Below are 6000 nucleotides of genomic sequence, written 5' to 3'. Positions count from 1 at the left end.
CTTGGCCGAACACTTCAACTCCCCCTCCCACTCTGCCGAGGACATGCAGGTCCTGGACCTCCTCCATCGCCACTCCCTTACCACCCTCACCTGGAGGAAGAACACCTCATCTTCTGCCTCGGTACCCTCCAAACCCATGGCATCAATGTGGATTTTACTAGTCTCCTCATTTCCCCTCCCTCCACCTTGTCCTAGTTCCAATCTTCTAGGTCAGCACTGTCCTCATGCCCTGTCCCATCTGTCCATCTTCTTTCCCACCTATCTGCACCACCCTCCCCTCCGACCTATCATCTTTACCCCCACCTCCATCCACCTACTACACTCTCAGCTACCTTCTCCCCCTAGCCTCACCCCCCTCCCATTTATCTCTCCACTTCCCGAGGTTCCCAGCCTCATTCCTGACGAAGGGCTTTTGCCCAAATCGTTGATTTTCCTGCTCCACAGATGCTGCCTGACTTGCTATGTGTTTCCAGCAACACACTCTTGACATTTGAAGTATCATACCATTCAAACTGTGTTGTAGAGTAGGAAATCAGGACTAGTGTAGGTTGTGTATTTTTGGAAGTACAGACTCCATGGGCTGAAGGTTCTCATCTGTTCTATGATTCTCTGAACCTTGCATTATTGCACAAACGTTTTTTTAAATTTTATCAGATCCCGGACATTTCCAAGTCAAACAGGTGTGACCTTGCAATCTGCTATTTCTATCCAGCCACTAGAGGGCAATAATTCCTAGCCAATTTTAAAATATCAATACACAATTTGAAATATCCACGCAGTACATTTCTTATAACTTCTGCTGAAAATTCCAATCACGAATATTTGTGATGGATTTTCTCAAAAGCCCCAATGGCAATGAACAAAATACATGCTTCTGTCCAAAATTCTTGGCTTGGAAGTCCAGTGCGTAAAATTCACATTCTTTTTAAATACTAATCTAAGATTTCAAAATTCCATCCCTGCTCTTGATTTGGAGATGCCAGTGTTGGACTGGGGTGTACAAAGTTAAAAGTAACACAACACCAGGTTATAGTCCAACAGGTTTAATTGGAAGCACTAGCGTTCGGAGCGCTGCTCCTTCATCAGGTGATCGAACCTGTTGGACTGTAACCTAGTGTTGTGTAATTTTTATCCTTGCTATTGGTGTTTAATCAAAAATGAAATGGTGGTAGTAATGTATTATACCCAATTATAATATGGCTGCAGTATATTCATTGCAAGATGAAACATTTGTGATGTATGTTCATATTTCATGTTGGATCACTCATACATTGTAGGCCTCAGAGTAACACAGAAGCTGTGTCATGTTAAATACAGTTTATTATAGAGCCTCAGCAACGATCCATTCTTTCTCAATCAGTTCTTTGTTCGCTGATCCATTCAGAGTTGATGAAGGGATGCTGTGAATTCCAAAAGCAAAACTGTGATCTGAATCCTTCGGTGCACAAAACAAATTCCTATCTGTGCTGTTCTATGCGAGAAACTGAAGTTTTTTTAAAAAATCCATTTTCAGAATGGAAACCTGTAAAAGTGACAACCGATCCCCCTCATTGTGTGTGTTTGACGTGTATCTGTACCTATATTATGCCTACAAGGGATGTAATGAAGATATGTCCAGTGATGGCTGTGTACAACAATGGGGAGTGATGCGTAACAACTTTGTGCACAGCCCTTTGAAGAAGAATGGCAAAAATGGCACCACCCTAATCTGACACACCCAGACAAGATACGTGGAATTTCTGACACTAGCAGCTCTGCTCAGTCAAGCACAGACAAAGAGCCTCTAATGTAGTCAGTGACCTCTCAGCTTATCCACAATTATCAGGTAGGGTGGAGTTGTCCTTTAAGAGAAATTAGATCTGGTTTTAGTTCCGTAGCTATCTTCCAGCTTTACCTCCACCCACATTCCATCAAGCCTGAGGGGCTGGGATACCATTTCCAACAGGGCTGTAATACAAACTGTATTGGTTCGGCTCTTAAACCGTTGTCTTCTCCTGGCACAGGTACGTTGAGCCTCACTGATGTATGCTGAGTCTTGCTCAGGGACACTGTTTGGGGTGGGGTGGGGGAGTTCAGTCTCACGAAATAGAAGCAGAAACTCACTCACTTTATTTCATTTTTCTGTCAGTCAGAAGGCGAATTGGCAGCTTTGTCTCAGAACGTTGTACTTTCTTTTCGGGTTTCTTGTCAAAGCTATAAAATTCAACAGAATGTTGAACATTGCAGAAATTTTATCCATCAAAGCTGGTTACAAAAATGCTCACATTTGACAGTGTTATTGGGCTCAGAGTGAGCTTTCTTCACTGCTTTGGTTCCTTGAAGTTTATCAGTGTGAACAGACAAAACCATTTTCAATCATTATATTTGTATGAGTCTGTGCAGTGATTACTAACACAGTGAACAACCTCCTAATTTTGCTTCCAGAATATTCTTTAGGAGAGGGGGAGGGGAGGACGCTGAGAAATCTCTGGCATGTGAATTTATTTAAGCTATTAGTAAAACTGCTGTGCCTTGTGCAGCAGGCCCTGCAGTTTAAACCCAATCAACAACACTATGACCTGAAGTAATTGAAATGATACAGAACATGAAGAGGCCCATTCCACCAATGGTGATTGTGAATATGTCTATAGAATAATTCAAATCAGCTTGTAATAGGGCCCTTGAATCACATCTCTCAGCGAGAGCAAATCGGAAATTCCATAATATTCCCTGTTCTTAATTGTTTTCAGGAAGTGCTGGCTATTATTGCTAGCCCTTATTGCTCTGGGAGGGTGGTGATGAGTTACCTCCTTGAGCCACTGAGGTCCACATGCTGTAGGGGCTCCCACAACACCGCAGGGAGGAAGATTAAGGATTTTGACACAGCAACAGTGAAGCAAGTTAGGATGGTGTATGGCGTGGAGGGAATTCTGCATGTATCAGCTGCCCTTGTCCTTTAGGTGGCGGGGATTGCACGTTTGGAAGGCACTGTCTAAGGGGCCTTGGTGAATTACTGCAATGCATCTTGCAGGTGGCACACACTGCTGCCATTGTGTGACGATGGAAGAGGGAGTGAATGTTGAAAGTGGTGGATGGGGTGCCAGCCAAATGGGCTGCTATATCCTGGATGATGTCAAGCTTCTTCATCCAGCCAAGTGAAGAATGTTTCATCACACTCTTGACTTATGCCTTGTAGATAGTGGCCAGGCTTTGGTAGTTAGGTGGTGACTGACAGTCTGACAGTAGCCACAGTATTTAATTCAATTTATGGTAACTTGGTCAATGGTAATCCCTCCAGAATTTTGACAATGGGTGAATCAGCAGCGGTAATGCCATTGACAATCAAGTGGAGAGGGTTAGATTCTCTCTTGTTGTCGATGGTCATTGTCTGGCACTTGTAGATTAGATTAGATTCGATTAGATTCCCTACAGTGTGGAAACGGGCCCTTTGGCCCAACAAGTCCACACCGACCCTCCAAAGAGTAATCCACCCAGACCCATTTCCCTCTGAATAATGCACCAAACACTACGGGCAATTTAGCATGGCCAATTCACCTGACCTCCACATCTTTGGACTGTGGGAGGAAACCGGAGCACCCAGAGGAAACCCACGCAGACACGGGGAGAATGTGCAAACTCCACACAGACAGTCACCCGAGGCTGGAATCGAACCCGGGTGCCTGGTGCTGTGAGGCTGCAGTGCTAACCACTGAACCACCGTGCTGCCTAATGGTGTGAATTTCATGCCAATTGTCGGCCTAAGCCCAGATGTTGTGTAGCTGTTGCTGCAGGGAGATTAAGAATTGCTTCAGGGTCTGAGGAGTCACAAATGATGCTGAACATTGTACAATCATTTGCACCAGGGACCCGGTTTTGTTTCCACCCTCAACTGACTGTGGGGAGTTTGTACCTTCTCCCTGTGTCTGTGTGGGTTTCCTCTGAGTGCTCCAGTTTCCTCCCACAGCCCAAAGATGTGCAGGTCAGATGGATTGGCCATGGGAAATGCAGGATCACAGGGATAGAGTAGGGTGGGTCTGTCTGCATGAGATGGCTTTGGAGGGTCAGTTGCTTCCACACTATAAAGATCATCAGCAAACATCCTTACTCTTACTTTATAATGAACAGAAGGTCATTGATGAAGATAGTTAGGCCTAGAACACTATGCTATGCACAATCTGAACATCATTAGAGCAATAGTTTGATCTGATGGGCATAAAAACATTGGAAGTCCAGGAGCATAAGCATACCCTCCATGGAGCAATTCCAGTGTCAGTAACATTTGAAAGCCTCTTCACAGGAAAACATTTGATTATAAAATAGCATGCATTTTAATTCATTCATGTGATATACATATCAATGGTCCACCCAGTATTTATTGCCCACACTCAATTACCCTGGAGATGACGGTGAAGAGGTGTCTTCTTGACGCACTGCAGTCTGCACAGTGTTGGTGCATCCATTGTACTGGAATGTAAGGAGTTTCAGGATCTTGACCCAGTGACGATGAAGAACCTAACTAGACTGAGGATATATTAACACTGTGGCTATCAGAGCAGGTTAGCAATAGGGTATGATACCAAGTCAAGGTGGTGCATGGTGTCGAGGGAACTTGCGTGTGCTGGTGTTTTCGAGTATCTGTTGTCCCTATCCTTCTCGGGTGGTAGAGTTTGCGGATTTGAAAGATGCTTAAAGGAACCTTGACAAGTTACTGCAGATGGTACAAGCTGCTGTTACTGTGGGCTGATGTGGAGGAAGTGAATGTTTAAGCTGATGGATAGGGTGAATAAAAAGGTTAATTTCTATTGGATTGTGTTGATCTTCTTAACTGTTGTTGAATCTACACTCCTCCACATCGTCCTGCTTTGTGTCATGTAGATGGTGGACAAGCTTTAGGGAATCAGCAGATGAGCTAAGCTTTGTAGGTTTTCCAAACTTCGACCTGTTCTTGGAACAACAATACTTAAATGGCAGGTCCAACTACATTTCTGGTCAGTTGTAACCCCTATAATTGAGGTTGATTGAGGTTGCAGCAATAGTAATGCCTTTGTGTGTCAAAGGAAAATGGGTTAGAACTTTCCTTGTTCGAGCAGATCATTATCTGGCAAATGAATGATGTGAGTGTTATTGTGAGATCACACCAGTGAACACATTCCATTATTGCTGCAAACATACTAAACATTGTGCAATTATCAGTGAATATCCCCACTACTAACCTTAATAATGGAGGAAAAATCATTGAAGTAACAGTTCAAGGTGGATAGGTCTAAGACATAACTTTGAGATTTATGATCATTTAAGTTTCACCAGAGTGGTCAAAGGGGCTTTTTAATAAAAAAAAAGGATTGACATTTTAGATTGGATGGGAATTTAAAAAAATGCAATGACAGCTTTTTTTGAATTAACCCATTGAAACAGGAACAAGAATGGTGAATAATTGGTGCCTGATATCAGGGGAAAGGAAAATATATTAATATTTATTTGGTATATTATTTATCCTAATCAATAGCCAAAGTATTTTGTTAATGAAAATAATGAAGTAATTTAAGCCATTGATATAATTGTTAAAAATCACACAACACCAGGTTATTGTCCAACAGGTTTATTTGGAAGCACTCACTTTTGGAGTGCTGCTCCTTCATCAGTCCAGGTCTTTTTCATATATAATTTCAATTGCAAAACACTGTGAACTTTTGCTACAAATTCTGTGTCTTACAATCTTATACTCCACAACCACCTGATGAAGGAGCAGTGCTCCAAAAGCCAGTGCTTCTAAATAAACCTGTTGGACTATAGCCTGGTGTTGTGTGATGTTTAACTTTGTGCACCCCAGTCCAATACCGGCATCTCCAAGTCATGATATAATTGTGTGGGTGTAATATGGTCAATTGAACTTCATTGATGTCTGTTTTAAAATGACTGCTATTCCAATTTAATTTACTGGTTGTCAGAACTTGATTTTGAAGGAAATCTCTCTAATTTCTATACTCAAAGTAATATGAAGTATTGACCATTAACAACATG

Source organism: Chiloscyllium punctatum, chromosome 45 (assembly GCF_047496795.1).
Source record: "Chiloscyllium punctatum isolate Juve2018m chromosome 45, sChiPun1.3, whole genome shotgun sequence".
Classification (NCBI taxonomy): domain Eukaryota; kingdom Metazoa; phylum Chordata; class Chondrichthyes; order Orectolobiformes; family Hemiscylliidae; genus Chiloscyllium; species Chiloscyllium punctatum.
Note: the sequence above shows the minus strand (reverse complement) of the source record.